The sequence below is a fragment of the Bombina bombina genome, chromosome 4 (genome assembly GCF_027579735.1).
Source record: "Bombina bombina isolate aBomBom1 chromosome 4, aBomBom1.pri, whole genome shotgun sequence".
NCBI classification, from domain to species: domain Eukaryota; kingdom Metazoa; phylum Chordata; class Amphibia; order Anura; family Bombinatoridae; genus Bombina; species Bombina bombina.
Window position 1 is genome coordinate 713,020,349 of NC_069502.1, and position 17,503 is coordinate 713,037,851.

Sequence of the window (17,503 nt, forward strand, 5' to 3'; positions counted from 1 at the left end):
AGGACAAGACTTCAAAAGGTGGACCTGTAACCCACAATATAGGCAGAGCCCCTCCCTCCTCCTAAAGGACCTCTCCACCGTGGAGAGACGCGTGAATCCCAGCTGCATCAGCTCAGCAGTACCTGGTGACTCGGGACCAGGAGGCATGGGAGGAGAGGGAGGCATGGGTGGGAACGAACACGTAGAAGACAATGGAACAGGAGGCTTCCGCAAGCGCTCCTTGAAAGAGGGCCTCTCTCTGAGTCTGATGTCAATTAGGATAAAAAAAGACACCAATGCCTCAAGATCCTCTGGTAAATCTCTGGCAGCAACTTCATCTTTAATCGCATCAGAGAGCCCATGAATGAAGGCGGCAAAAAGGGCTTCATTGTTCCAACCTACCCCTGCGGCAAGCGTATGGAACTCAATAGCATACTGAGCAACAGATCTTGTACATTGCTGAATGGACATGAGTCGTTTAGCAGCAGAGAAGGAGCGAGCTGGAACATCAAATATCCTTCGAAAGGAGGCCACAAATGCAAGGTAATTTGAAATCATAAGTTTATTAGTCTCCCACAAGGGATTAGCCCAGGCAAGAGCTGTGTCAGAGAGTATTGAAATGAGAAATCCCACCTTAGCTCTGTCAGAGGGAAACGCCTGAGGTAACAATTTAAAGAAAATGCCCACCTGTTTCAAAAACCCTCTGCACTGAATAGGATCTCCTGCATATCGCTGAGGTAGAGGTGCAGAACCGGACATGCTCCTGGTAGGACTAGGTACAGCAGCGGAAACAGGAGCAGCCATAACTTGCGGGACACTTTGGTCCAAATGTGCAGCGTGAGTCAGCAGGGTTTGCAGGGCTAGTGCAAATTGATCCAAACGGTGATCCTGTTCATCCATCCTGGAAATGATGGCAGGTAAAGGTGGATTATTAGCACCATCAGGATTCATGGCCTTTGCGTAATGCCATGGTGCCAGGAATCAGACTGAGACGAGAAGTGCAAAAAAAATCACACCTTTATTAATAGCAAAAAATAATATTAAGTCCACAAGTCAAATAACAAGCCAGGAGTCAAAACCAGAGCTGGTAGTCAGTTGAGCCGAGTCAGGAGCCAAAGCGAATAGTCAGACGAGCCGGAATCAGGAACAAGGAAACAGCAGAGTCAGGAACAAGCCAGGGATCAGGAACCAGGAAGGACGTCAGGCAGCCAGGTAATACACAGGAACTCTCACAAACAGGTCTGAGACAACACAAAGGCAAAGCATACTGAACAGAGGCCCTTTAAATAATTAGTGATGACATCACAATTTTGAGACTGCATCCTGTCTCACATGGATGATGCACACCAGTCTGGCCATAAAAGGAAGTGCAGTAAATGAGCAGCATCCCCCACAATTCACCATAGTCAGGAAGAGAGGTGAGTAAAATGGCTGCCAGCAGAACATGGCAAAAACAATAGGGAGAAAATGTCTAAAACAAAAAGTGAACAGTGGCACCACTCAGGCTTTTCCCGTGATACAAATTGTGAATAATCAATTTATGTACAAAGTAATTTCTATACACTGTGGGAAATGGTGCTCATGCATCAGGCTAAATGGAAAACAAAAAGTAGTATGGCTGGAGAAAGCCTAGAAGTCCCACCAAAAAGTATGCATTATGAGCACTCTGGGCCCTGACTAATAAAGGTGATTGCTTCATCAAAAGGAATGAATAATTAAAATATACCTTTTATTTGTAAATATTAAAATCAACACTCTACACACATATTAAAATAATCCATAAATACCTTAGTGATATTCCTAATGTATATTCAGAGAGGAAATACAAATATCTGGCCTGAATATGGTAAAGTAAATATTCACTCTGCTGAAAAAATTCGATTACACCACTCTATCTGGGGTATAAAATACAATATACCATAAATATGTAACTGCTAAGAATCTGGCATGCACATGTTGAAGTATTTGGGGGTGTGGTATGGTAAGAATAATCCAATGAGAAGAATCTTATGCTGGGCTAGATTACTTCTGTACTGTATAGGATGGTATAGATCACAGATCATAAAAGGGGGATTGGGTGAAATCAATTAGTTTTTGGTCAATTCATGGTAGTCACCCCCAAGATCAGAGATGATGACAGCTTATACCTGCAGTTTGACAATCAGTCTGGTACATATATTGATTAGAAGTGTATGTTGTGCTTAAACACATGAGGTTGTACTCGTTGGTCAAGGATAATAATAATTAGTGCCAGCCGTCTAACACTCAGTCCAATAAATCTATTATTCAAAAATATCCATTGTATTTCAACATATGTTGTTATACTAATTAGCTGCTTGTTCACATAGATCTGATATATCTAATGTTAGAGAGTATATGATGTACCTTAACATATAAGGTTCTGCTGGATTGCTGCTAATTCACTTTAATCAAACAGCACCAAATTCAAGCTCAAGGTGATCAAAATTTAAACCCATCTGCTGAGAGATCGCAAAAGATCATAATATAATTATAAGGTTCACAATAATTGAACTGTTATAAGTGAATACACCTTGAACGAGTCACCCCTAAGTTGCTTGTACTGGGCGCACTGATTAGATCTCCCTGTTGTAGCGTATCTAGCAATTGGCTTTAAATGCAGCTTGTATCAAGTATTGGACCCTAATGGGCTTACACTGCTTTAATAATGATTATGTATTCATTGTACCATGCGTTAATAGTGCTATTATAATGAACCAAATCCTATGGAATTAGCTACAGACAAAGGTGCTTTGTTAACTATTAGTTTTTAACTATCCTAGAGAGAATAATATCTAAGATGCCACAATGTGAACTAATTATGTTAACCTTGTTGTATCAGTAGTATGGATTTGGTGAACCAATATTACAGCAAGTGAAACAGCTGCCAATGTTTCAGCAGAATTATCCTATAGTAGGATCTGACGATATCCGATCATATTGTGGTACACTAGGTACTCATAGTTATATTATAATGTTAGATTGTAAAAGTAATAGATATTCAGATCTTCTGACTTAAGTGAAAAAAAGACTGGTATTCCTGCTGGATTAACAGGTACCTACATCCAATATGGCTGTGATCATATAAAAATAAAAAGTAAGCTTGTTAAATAAACAGTATTTGACGTGTTAGTGGAATATCTGTAATTCCTGCAAGGGTATCTGAATACTAGCCCTACCATAGTGGAAAAGCAAAAGCGGACGGCTGAAATTCAGTGAAATAAAAGTCCTTTATTAGAAAAAATCTTTAAAAACAGATGGTGAAAGAGCAGAAAGTGCATGTTCAGAGCGCACACATAAGCACCAAGGGATAGGCTTGCTTACGCGTTTCGGCTGTAGGCCGTAATCATAGCATAGGTGAGCCTACTCCAGGTGCAATTTATACACATATTGATTAAAGTGACGTCAGTAAAACAAAGGGGAGTTTAAAACAAAGTCACTCCTCTTAAAGTGCTAACTAAATTTTTTTACTAAATTTTGGGGTGCCTGTTACTGGCCACAGTCCTGTACAAGGAATATAAAGTACAATGCAGTGATCATGTTAAACAAAATTATATACTACATATCAATGATATAAATCAGATTTAAAGAATGGTAAATGGGCAGACCATAGCAAATAGGGGTATATATAGTACATATATGATGATAAGGAATCGTAAACAGCTAGGCAATACTCCTACATGTGCTCCCATGGATATCTTAATCCAAGGAAAAAATGTATATGTATATAGAGTTGTATATTCAACCATCCTAACCTCAATCAAACAATAAATATAGTACCCTAATAACGGAAAGTACATACTCATATACAATACCAAGTATAGTTAGTAGTATAGTTGTATAGTTAAAGGGAATGTTGATGTACATGTGTGCACGAGAATATTACAGTGTGAACACAGACATCATGACACATGTTGATATTAATGTTGATATTAATATTGATGTTGTTATTTAAGGGTTTAAGGCGCTGTGGTTCCCCTCATCTAGGACAGTCTAACCCCTACTCCCAATAGTTGATGAGATCAAATTCGGAGTTAAGTCCATAGGGGACTCTAGTCCCTAGTTTGAAGATCCACAGCATCTCCCTTTTCCCCAACATCACATCCCTATCTCCTCCTCTCTTGGGGTAGGGGATCATGTCAATGGGTTGCCAGGAGAAGCAGGTAAGATCTTGATTGTGTACTACTGCAAAGTGATTCACCAACGGGGTGCTAGCTTTGCCAACACGTATAGTGGAAAGGTGTTCCCTCATTCGTGATCTAACATCCCTGGTTGTGAGTCCTACATATTGCTTACCGCATCGAGTGCAAGTGATGCAGTACACAACATATGTAGATGTACAATTAAGACAGAAATTAATGTCATATACCTTCCCTGTAACAGAGGACCTAAAGGTATCCGATATAATCAAATAGTCACATGCACCACATCTGGAGCTTCCACATCTGTAGGAGCCTTTGCTTGTGAGCCATGAGCTAGCCTGGGACGGCGATTTCTTAAGGACTGTAGGTGACAATATATTGCCTAATGTGCGGTTCCTCCGATAGGAGCATCTCACACCTTCCTGTACACATCCTAATAGTCTCTCATCTGCTATGAGCATCTTAAAATGATGTTTCACAATTTTACATACATCTACATATTGTGAACTGTAATCAGTTACAAAAGTGACACCTTTATGTGTCTCTACAGTTTTAGATCTATTTTGTAGTAGATCTGATCTATGTATTTTGGAAACATCATTAAAGGCCCTATTCACAGTTTTTCGTTGGTACCCTCTCTGCAAGAGGCGCTTGTGAACCTCCTTCATCTGGACTTGGCCCTCCATTTCATCAGTACAGTTTCTTTTCGCCCTGATGAGCTGACCTTTGGCAATGGCATATGGAACATGTCTGGGGTGGCAACTACTTGCGTGTAGCAAGGAGTTGCCGGAGATTGGTTTCCTATACAGGCTAGAATAGATTCTACCTTCCCTACTACCCCTTAGGGTTATGTCCAGGAAATTAATCTTAGTCTTTTGGATCTCATACGTGAATTTGAGGCCTATCGTGTTGGAGTTAATGTTTAGTATAAAATCTGTCATAGCAGTCTCACTTCCACTCCAGATAAAAATCAAATCGTCAATAAAACGACGAAAGAATATAATCTGGGACTTGTGGGCATTTCCATCTCCAAAGACGTGGGACAGCTCCCACCAACCCATAAACAGGTTGGCATAGGAGGGGGCAAACTTGGCCCCCATAGCTGTCCCCCGCCTCTGGAGATAGAACGTGCCCTCAAACTCAAAGAAATTATGGGTCAAAAGGAAGCGGGTAACTCTCAACACAAAGGCCTGAAAATCTTCAGAGAGGTCAGACCACTCCTGTAGGAAAAATGCAATGGCCTCTAGTCCTCTATCATGAGGGATAGAGGAGTATAGGGCCGTGACATCAATAGTCACCCAGCTATACAAGTCACTATCCCACTTTACATCATCAATCAAATTGATCAAGTGTTTAGTGTCTCTCAAAAAGCTAGGCAAAGCTTCAACAAAGGGATTGAGTACAATATCCAACCACTGGGAGAGGTGCTCAAAAAGAGACCCAATCCCGCTGACTATGGGGCGGCCTTGGACATTTTCAAGGGACTTGTGGACCTTCGGGAGGTGGTGGAACACCGGAATCACCGGGCATTCCACGGAAATGTATGCTGCTGTTTCCTGATCCAAGAAACCTTGTTCCACCCCATCATCCAGAAGGTCTTTCAACTCCCTTTGAAAACGTTTAGTGGGATTACTGGAGAGTATCATATAAGAATCAGCATCGTTTAGTTGTCTTAGAGCTTCATTTATGTAATCAATCTTATTTAATATCACCACTGAGCCACCCTTGTCAGCATTACGCACTACAATATCTCTATTGTTAGACAGTTGTTCAAGTGCTGTTCTTTCTACTTTGCTCAGATTTTGTTCATTTCTTTTACTGGATCTGGCTAGAGCTGTTAGATCTCTTTCAACCCTTCCAAAGAAGCCCTCCAAGATACCACCCCTACTATGTATGGGGTAGAACTTGGAGGGCCTCTTTAGCCCTTTTACACGGGTAACACTTTCCTGATCATTTGACCTAGTGCTTTCTTTCATTAGGTTATTGAGAGAAATAAGATCACAGGATTCCACAAATGGAAGATCAGTGTTAAGGTCAGTGTTCACCCATTTTCTAGGAGTAGGGTTCTCTAGTGTGGTAGTGTCAGTGTCTGAAAAATGACCTTTCAAAGTGATGTTTCGGATAAGCCGGTTTACATCAATGATGGTTTTAAATAAATTGAAGTCAGTTGTAGGAACAAATCCCAATCCGAGTCCAAGCACCCGTAATTGGGCTTCAGACAACTCACAGTCTGAAAGATTAATAACACAACTCATTTGTATTTTGTTTGTCTGTTGTCCCTTAGCTTGTACCCCTGCCTCCCCGGTCTTGTCTTCCCTCCTCTGTCCGGGTTGGTCTGGGGCAAGGAAAAAACCTGCTCCAACTGTAATTGTTCCCCTTCAAGTCTGGGAGGTAGGCCACTACCATTAGTGGCCCTTGGTTCTATTGAGGTGGTCGGTACATTACTAGGACAATATTTACTCGCCACATTTATGTTAGATGTCTGTATAGGTGTAGTATTGGATCTAACAATCTCCCCATGGCTGATTACATTTTGGACGACAGGGTGTGTTATAGGGGTATTTTTAAGTATACTTTTTACCCCACTAGTGGAAGCTGCCTCATCTCCACTGGTACCTGACCCATCATCCCCTGATTCAGCCTCTGTGTCAGAGAATCTAACCTGTGGTTGTCTACCTGATCCCTTCTATTTCTACGGCCCCTATTTCCCCTATTTCTATTTTGTGATCTCCTGTTGAGAGAGCGTTTACTTTTATTCCATATGTATACTGATTTGGTGTTATAATCAGTTTGATCACGTATGTACTTAGCATGTTTGATATCAATTACCTGTTTCTTGATACTAATCATCACATCTCTTAGTACAACATCAAATTTGCCATAATCAACCTCATTTTGTCTAGAGTTCAACTCTAACTGTAACAAACCTATCTCTTCTCTAACCAGACTAAGGAGCTTGGTTTTAAAATCACATAATAAAGCCATAAGTCTTAAAGAGCAGTCCGACAATATGTCATTCCAGGCCTCCATAAAATCTTTATCTTCTGTGTCAAAGGTAGGGAACTTATTAACCCTCAGGCCACGTGGTATGATCTGTATTTCAATATATTTGCTCAAAGACCAGATATCCCACTGCAGTTTAATTTCCTTTATTTTGAGTCTTTCAATGTCATCAAATAGCTCACTCAAAGTAGAGAAGGACTTGTCTGTTGAAAAAATCCTTGATAGTTCAGGACCTGGATCAGTAACAGTCTCTGAAGGTAGTAACGAATAAAACTGTACTAATTGACCACCTTGGTTTCCCTGCATGATGGAATCTCCCCACAGGTGTAGCCTGATTACACCTAATAATACAAAACCAGCAAAGAGAGAGTGGGTGGATTCCACACTGAAGAATGAATAAATAGGTAAATAAATAAATAAAGTCCTGGCTCTAAGACTATGGGTATACGTTTACCCTATAGTGCACACTGAAGAGAGGGGTAGCCTTCCTTAGAGTGAATAGGATGTTATTAGGACCGACCATTTATATGTAATTTCCCATGGGATGATACTTCACACTCAGAACGGTAGACAGTAGTAACTCTTTAACAGCAGAAAAAGGTGTCTCACCACCCAAGTAAGAGTCCGCATAGACTTACTGCAAGTTCCGGACACTCCGTACCTCTATCGTGTAAAGATCCACAGGACCAGGCTGTGTAGCAGTGGTGACTTCGATCGGCTCCCAAACCAGGTCGGGAGGCGTGTTGTCTACACGCTGACGTCAATACGTCACGGATCGATCTCTCACACTGCTCCGATCAGAGGGCCAATCCAGGTGGCAGGGGGTGTATCACTTGCATGCAGTAAAGATGACGGCTTGTTTCGCTGTATTGTGATGTCACAGGGGATCCTTCCCGAACAGATGAATTGCTGTGAGTTGTAATGGTCAAAGTCTTATAATCCAATATTCAAACCGCTCCGATTCTCACAAGAGGGGCAAATCCAAGTTCCATATATAGCGTATTATGTATTGTAGGAAACTACCAACATTCCTCTCAGTCCAGGAGTCCTACAACTGACTTCAATTTATTTAAATGTGTAGTGTGATAGGAGCGCCTAAAGGTGGATTCCTGCTGCTAAAAAAGTTCTTCCCTCAAAGAGAACTAAATGGTGGATAAGAAGAAAAAATGGGGTTTATTTAGCAGCGCTAAAAAAAGCTAGGAAATGATGATACCAATCTAATTTATGTTTAATACAATCTATTTTATTTAAAAATTCTTATAACACATAAAAACAACAGCAAATGCTTTTCCTAATTAATAAAGGGACGTCTCCCTTATACAACACTTATAAAAACAGACTAGAACCATATAATCCTAGAATTTCAGGTATAAAGGAATTAATTCCATAGATAACATATGGCAAGCAACAAATTTCTAAGATAAATGGTGAATTAAATATTTAAAAGGCACAAATGTATCAATCCTAATAGCTTTACAGTTCTTCAGTAACAAATTCAGTTATAAAGTTACACAGTTACTTTCCTTGGACATATAATTGGCTCAGGTGTGCTGGATAGTTAAAAAGGCAAAAAACAGCCAATATTCTGATTTAGGTGCCAAAGCAATCGTGGTTAATGGAAATGGTTAATTTAACAGATGAATACCTTGATGTCTTTAAAGTTCAGTTTGCGTGTTTTAAAAAACGTAGTGCAAATTAGTGTAGAGGTACCTTAATCTGTCCTGGTTGCAACCGCTGATTATCTTCACTGTGAGGGATTCACAGACTGTTTGTTCCTGGTGCTTCTGATAAGTCACCTGACCTTCTCTTTGATTCAGAGGTCAGGGGTGATGATCCGTTCTGGTGATGTAGAAGAAAGGAAAACAAAAAAAAGGATAACTACATCACCAGAACGGATCATCACCCCTGACCTCTGAATCAAAGAGAAGGTCAGGTGACTTATCAGAAGCACCAGGAACAAACAGTCTGTGAATCCCTCACAGTGAAGATAATCAGCGGTTGCAACCAGGACAGATTAAGGTACCTCTACACTAATTTGCACTACGTTTTTTAAAACACGCAAACTGAACTTTAAAGACATCAAGGTATTCATCTGTTAAATTAACCATTTCCATTAACCACGATTGCTTTGGCACCTAAATCAGAATATTGGCTGTTTTTTGCCTTTTTAACTATCCAGCACACCTGAGCCAATTATATGTCCAAGGAAAGTAACTGTGTAACTTTATAACTGAATTTGTTACTGAAGAACTGTAAAGCTATTAGGATTGATACATTTGTGCCTTTTAAATATTTAATTCACCATTTATCTTAGAAATTTGTTGCTTGCCATATGTTATCTATAGAATTAATTCCTTTATACCTGAAATTCTAGGATTATATGGTTCTAGTCTGTTTTTATAAGTGTTGTATAAGGGAGACGTCCCTTTATTAATTAGGAAAAGCATTTGCTGTTGTTTTTATGTGTTATAAGAATTTTTAAATAAAATAGATTGTATTAAACATAAATTAGATTGGTATCATCATTTCCTAGCTTTTTTTAGCGCTGCTAAATAAACCCCATTTTTTCTTCAATTTATTTAAAACCATCATTGATGTAAACCGGCTTATCCGAAACATCACTTTCAAAGGTCATTTTTCAGACACTGACACTACCACACTAGAGAACCCTACTCCTAGAAAATGGGTGCACACTGACCTTAACACTGATCTTCCATTTGTGGAATCCTGTGATCTTATTTCTCTCAATAACCTAATGAAAGAAAGCACTAGGTCAAATGATCAGGAAAGTGTTACCCGTGTAAAAGGGCTAAAGAGGCCCTCCAAGTTCTACCCCATACATAGTAGGGGTGGTATCTTGGAGGGCTTCTTTGGAAGGGTTGAAAGAGATCTAACAGCTCTAGCCAGATCCAGTAAAAGAAATGAACAAAATCTGAGCAAAGTAGAAAGAACAGCACTTGAACAACTGTCTAACAATAGAGATATTGTAGTGCGTAATGCTGACAAGGGTGGCTCAGTGGTGATATTAAATAAGATTGATTACATAAATGAAGCTCTAAGACAACTAAACGATGCTGATTCTTATATGATACTCTCCAGTAATCCCACTAAACGTTTTCAAAGGGAGTTGAAAGACCTTCTGGATGATGGGGTGGAACAAGGTTTCTTGGATCAGGAAACAGCAGCATACATTTCCGTGGAATGCCCGGTGGCAATGGCATATGGAACATGTCTGGGGTGGCAACTACTTGCGTGTTGCGTGTGTTCCACCACCTCCCGAAGGTCCACAAGTCCCTTGAAAATGTCCAAGGCCGCCCCATAGTCAGCGGGATTGGGTCTCTTTTTGAGCACCTCTCCCAGTGGTTGGATATGGTACTCAATCCCTTTGTTGAAGCTTTGCCTAGCTTTTTGAGAGACACTAAACACTTGATCAATTTGATTGATGATGTAAAGTGGGATAGTGACTTGTATAGCTGGGTGACTATTGATGTCACGGCCCTATACTCCTCTATCCCTCATGATAGAGGACTAGAGGCCATTGCATTTTTCCTACAGGAGTGGTCTGACCTCTCTGAAGATTTTCAGGCCTTTGTGTTGAGAGTTACCCGCTTCCTTTTGACCCATAATTTCTTTGAGTTTGAGGGCACGTTCTATCTCCAGAGGCGGGGGACAGCTATGGGGGCCAAGTTTGCCCCCTCCTATGCCAACCTGTTTATGGGTTGGTGGGAGCTGTCCCACGTCTTTGGAGATGGAAATGCCCACAAGTCCCAGATTATATTCTTTCGTCGTTTTATTGACGATTTGATTTTTATCTGGAGTGGAAGTGAGACTGCTATGACAGATTTTATACTAAACATTAACTCCAACACGATAGGCCTCAAATTCACGTATGAGATCCAAAAGACTAAGATTAATTTCCTGGACATAACCCTAAGGGGTAGTAGGGAAGGTAGAATCTATTCTAGCCTGTATAGGAAACCAATCTCCGGCAACTCCTTGCTACACGCAAGTAGTTGCCACCCCAGACATGTTCCATATGCCATTGCCAAAGGTCAGCTCATCAGGGCGAAAAGAAACTGTACTGATGAAATGGAGGGCCAAGTCCAGATGAAGGAGGTTCACAAGCGCCTCTTGCAGAGAGGGTACCAACGAAAAACTGTGAATAGGGCCTTTAATGATGTTTCCAAAATACATAGATCAGATCTACTACAAAATAGATCTAAAACTGTAGAGACACATAAAGGTGTCACTTTTGTAACTGATTACAGTTCACAATATGTAGATGTATGTAAAATTGTGAAACATCATTTTAAGATGCTCATAGCAGATGAGAGACTATTAGGATGTGTACAGGAAGGTGTGAGATGCTCCTATCGGAGGAACCGCACATTAGGCAATATATTGTCACCTACAGTCCTTAAGAAATCGCCGTCCCAGGCTAGCTCATGGCTCACAAGCAAAGGCTCCTACAGATGTGGAAGCTCCAGATGTGGTGCATGTGACTATTTGATTATATCGGATACCTTTAGGTCCTCTGTTACAGGGAAGGTATATGACATTAATTTCTGTCTTAATTGTACATCTACATATGTTGTGTACTGCATCACTTGCACTCGATGCGGTAAGCAATATGTAGGACTCACAACCAGGGATGTTAGATCACGAATGAGGGAATACCTTTCCACTATACGTGTTGGCAAAGCTAGCACCCCGTTGGTGAATCACTTTGCAGTAGTACACAATCAAGATCTTACCTGCTTCTCCTGGCAACCCATTGACATGATCCCCTACCCCAAGAGAGGAGGAAATAGGGATGTGATGTTGGGGAAAAGGGAGATGCTGTGGATCTTCAAACTAGGGACTAGAGTCCCCTATGGACTTAACTCCGAATTTGATCTCATCAACTATTGGGAGTAGGGGTTAGACTGTCCTAGATGAGGGGAACCACAGCGCCTTAAACCCTTAAATAACAACATCAATATTAATATCAACATTAATATCAACATGTGTCATGATGTCTGTGTTCACACTGTAATATGCTCGTGCACACATGTACATCAACATTCCCTTTAACTATACAACTATACTACTAACTATACTTGGTATTGTATATGAGTATGTACTTTCCGTTATTAGGGTACTATATTTATTGTTTGATTGAGGTTAGGATGGTTGAATATACAACTCTATATACATATACATTTTTTCCTTGGATTAAGATATCCATGGGAGCACATGTAGGAGTATTGCCTAGCTGTTTACGATTCCTTATCATCATATATGTACTATATATACCCCTATTTGCTATGGTCTGCCCATTTACCATTCTTTAAATCTGATTTATATCATTGATATGTAGTATATAATTTTGTTTAACATGATCACTGCATTGTACTTTATATTCCTTGTACAGGACTGTGGCCAGTAACAGGCACCCCAAAATTTAGTAAAAAAATTTAGTTAGCACTTTAAGAGGAGTGACTTTGTTTTAAACTCCCCTTTGTTTTACTGACGTCACTTTAATCAATATGTGTATAAATTGCACCTGGAGTAGGCTCACCTATGCTATGATTACGGCTTACAGCCGAAACGCGTAAGCAAGCCTATCCCTTGGTGCTTATGTGTGCGCTCTGAACATGCACTTTCTGCTCTTTGACCATCTGTTTTTAAAGATTTTTTCTAATAAAGGACTTTTATTTCACTGAATTTCAGCCGTCCGCTTTTGCTTTTCCACTATGGTAAGGTTTTCTATAGCCTGATACTAGCGGAACGGCTCCCTGCCAAGTCCCTTCTCCACTGTGATGAATAGGCTCCTGGACTGAGAGGAATGTTGGTAGTTTCCTACAATACATAATACGCTATATATGGAACTTGGATTTGCCCCTCTTGTGAGAATCGGAGCGGTTTGAATATTGGATTATAAGACTTTGACCATTACAACTCACAGCAATTCATCTGTTCGGGAAGGATCCCCTGTGACATCACAATACAGCGAAACAAGCCGTCATCTTTACTGCATGCAAGTGATACACCCCCTGCCACCTGGATTGGCCCTCTGATCGGAGCAGTGTGAGAGATCGATCCGTGACGTATTGACGTCAGCGTGTAGACAACACGCCTCCCGACCTGGTTTGGGAGCCGATCGAAGTCACCACTGCTACACAGCCTGGTCCTGTGGATCTTTACACGATAGAGGTACGGAGTGTCCGGAACTTGCAGTAAGTCTATGCGGACTCTTGCTTGGGTGGTGAGACACCTTTTTCTGCTGTTAAAGAGTTACTACTGTCTACCTTTCTGAGTGTGAAGTATCATCCCATGGGAAATTACATATAAATGGTCGGTCCTAATAACATCCTATTCACTCTAAGGAAGGCTACCCCTCTCTTCAGTGTGCACTATAGGGTAAACGTATACCCATAGTCTTAGAGCCAGGACTTTATTTATTTATTTACCTATTTATTCATTCTTCAGTGTGGAATCCACCCACTCTCTCTTTGCTGGTTTTGTATCTGAATACTAGATCTGACACAACCCAGATCAGAATATGTTATGATATAGATTAATACTATGCTTGCTATTAGTCTTGCACAACCCAGTTTGTAAGTCTAATAGGTATATCTAGGTATTCTTTTTACAACAGGGAGAAAACCATGACACCATTACAAAAAGTGTATATATATATATATATATATATATATATATATATATATATATATATGTATGTACGGTTTAAATATATATTATATGTGTATAGGATAACATCAATCCAGTGAACAATCCATCAGGTGATGAAACGGTTGTTGAACCGGGAAACGCGTTGTGTATATGGTTTTTAATAAACTTTAACTGTGTTTTTTAAAACCTCTTGCCATCACAAAGTTATTTCTGCACAATCTTTTCTATTACAAACCTGCTGGATATTACAAGCGGGCAGAGAAATTGCTGAACATACCACGAAGATCTTGACGGATATATATGAGACTGAGACGCTGGAATCTGCTTGTCGTCCTGCAGCTCGTGGGTATAGCTCGCTGGGCAGCTATCAATAGTCCAGCTTGTACCTGTGGCACTTCTCAAGTGCTTTACATCTAGTAAGTAATACTCACTGCTTGCATGGGGACATTATACCACGGATTTCACACTATTGTGGCGCCTTCTCTTATTTTCTTCTAGCATTCTCTCATCATTCTGGTGGCCTACCAGTTTTGGGAGAAGTCGAGCAGGCGCATATCATACTGCTTGTGGACACACAGCCCAATGAAACCCTGGAGAACTTTGGGTTTGATTTGAACATTTCTTTATTTACCTATTAGGATTTGTTCCTTTATATCATTAGAAACATATGTATCTATATTTGATGGTACAACAGTTTGATACATTGTTTTCTAGTCATTTTTTAAACGCTTTGTACGCACACATAGTGCTCTATTTATACACTTATTATCTGTATTAACATATTGTTGTGTTTGTATTTATGCTAAGGTAATCTACTTGGCTTTGCACTGGTTCATTTAACCTGGTTATAATTGTTTTTCTTTGCACATGTACACTGTCTTGGAATGACATAAGGATATCATTTTTATAGATAGTTTGCAATATTTTAATCATATGGTTCCGACTCCAGAGCTTTCCTGATAGGGACAACGTGAAACACTATTGTTATTCACTATTATCAGGCGCCTTCAATATTCATCACTTTTTTGATAAAAAAAAATCCCCAGTCAAACATTTCAACACCTAGAGAAGAGAAACAAGCTTTTTTGACTGAGTAGTGAATAGACTGACTCCCTCCTGCCCTTCCCCCCCCCCCTCTCCCCCCCACTTACTGCCCTTCTTTCCTTTTTCGCTCTCTACTATCCTTTCAGCCCACCAGACAGAGTGGTATGATGTCGACTCGATATAACAAAGGTAAAAGTTATTGTTACAATGATACAAGATGATTAATAAAAGAAAAAGAACCGGTGTTCTTTGGTAAAAGATAAAATGATGACTGAGGAATACAGCAACTGCGATTGTTGTTTTAGTTTATATATGTTTACTGTTTTTGACAATGCGTAGGTTTCTATCACTGAATAATGCATAAATGAAATACCTATGTCTTGTTGTACGTTTTATCTTCTGAAAATAAATAAAAATTATTTTACAAAAAAAAAAAAAAATCCCCAGTCAGGGATTCAGATGCCAGCAGTAAGGGATACTGCAACACTCTCATGAGAGACTGAGAGGAATTATCTCTAAAAGGAAAAAAAAGTTTGAAAGGTCTGTGCATTTATATTTTGTGAAAAGCCAACTTAGTGCAGTCAGTTATACCTGTTAGTAAGTGTTCAGTGGAGCAAGCTTCTTTTGTTTTCTTTATGTTTATTTTACCTGCTTTTGCCAGACCTGTAAATAAATGGACTATATTTTATAAAGCTACAACCTTGTGTGGTGTTTCCAGCTTTGAAGACTATGTGGTTGTAAGATCCCAGGTCACATATGGCGGAGGCAGCGGACAAACACACTGATAGTCGGAAACAACACCACACTCATATATGGAGGAAGTTGTAAAGGCTTTACTACAGGCTACTGCCACATAGCAACAGGCCACTGACACACAGCAGCAAGCTACTGCCACCCAGCAAGAAAATATTGCAGTACTACAACAACTGGTGTTAACACAAAGAGAGGATCAGCAGAATATCACACGTGCCATGCAGCAAGAAATCTACGGCCTATCTGAGAGACTGGGCAGGTGTGCTGCAGAAATACCACATAGTTCTAAGACTCTGAGAGTGAGTAACTATCTGCAAAAGATCATTGCTACAGATGATGTGAAGGCTTACCTGATGGCTTTTGAAAGGACAGCCGAAAGAGAAGAGCGGCCTGCATCTGAATGGCAAGCCTCCTTGCGCCACATATGAGTAGAGAACCTAAGAAGGCATATAATGATTTGGAGCCTGAGCAGGCCAGTGTCTACAAAAAACTAAAAGCAGAAATCTTGGCCCGACTGGGAGTAATGATAGCAGTGAGGGCCCAGCGATTTCACTCCTGGACTAATCAAGACAAAGCTGTGCGGTCACAGATGTTTGACTTAATACATCTTGCCAGGAAATGGCTGCAGCCAAAGGTCAACTCAGCTAGTTACATTGTGGAACAACTTGTGATGGATCGGTTCCTGCGAGGATTACCTGTTTTCCTATGGCGGTTGCCCTGGTGGAATGCTATGTGGTGGCAAGAGAGTTCCTACAAATCCCCAACTAAGAAACACCAAGGACCCGAAGATCCAGAGTCCCAGTAAATTAGGAAAGACTGTTCCGGGAAAAAGTGGTCTCGGGAGGAGCAGATGGGTTTCTACAACCAGAGGGACATTACAGCAAGGGGCAATAGTTTTGTGAGGCAGGAAGAGTCCACAAAAGCTTTAAATATGTTGGCTAATGCTAATATTAAATGTTTTCAATGTAAATAGTATGGACATATTGCAAAGGACTGCCCTGAGAATGATGTTGCTATGGAATGGAATGTTGGCAATATGAGGGACAATTATTCACTGTACTCTTATTCTGTATATGCAGTTACCAAAAATGATTGTCTTAATGGCGACCTTTGGTGCACTGTAAGGGTGGAAAGAAATGAAATTAAAGCTTTTTTTTAAAGCATGGTTGCGCTTATAGACAAGGGTTTGTTGAGAAATACTCCTATTTATAATTACCAGAACCTAGATATTGCCTGTGTCCATGGGGACATACACAAGTATCCAACTGATGAAGTACTTATTGAGACTCAAAATAGCTCTATAAATCATAGCATTGGTTTAGTAGATAAATTAGTCCATGAAATGATACTAGGCAGAGATTTTCCCCATTTTTTTTAATTTATCGGATGCTGCTGAGAAAGCTTCACTGGATTCAGTAGAGGGCGCTGCTGGTGATTTCCCATTTTCTGATTTATTGGGGCATGACTTAGAAAAAATAACTTCTGCTAGAGGAAACAGTCAACCCCTATAGAAACCCTAGTTGGAGGTAACACTGAACAGGATAATACAGATCAATCTAATATATCTGAACCTGATGTAGAAATAGCTGACCTAGAGGATAGCCCAAGTAAGTTTAGGGCTACACAATGGGAGGATCTAACTTTAACTGTGGCTAGAAACCATATCTCCATAAGAAATGGGACCCACGTTAATTCTGATAAAGCCCTCACCTATCCATACTTTGAAGTGGAAAATTATTTATTGTACAGAGTTGAACAAAGAGAGTCTGTCAAACAGCTATTAGTACCCCAGGCATATCGACACGCTGTATTAAACCTGGCACATAGTCACATACTTGAGGGACACCTGGGGATTGAAAAAACAAGAGAGAGAATTAGGAGGTTTTATT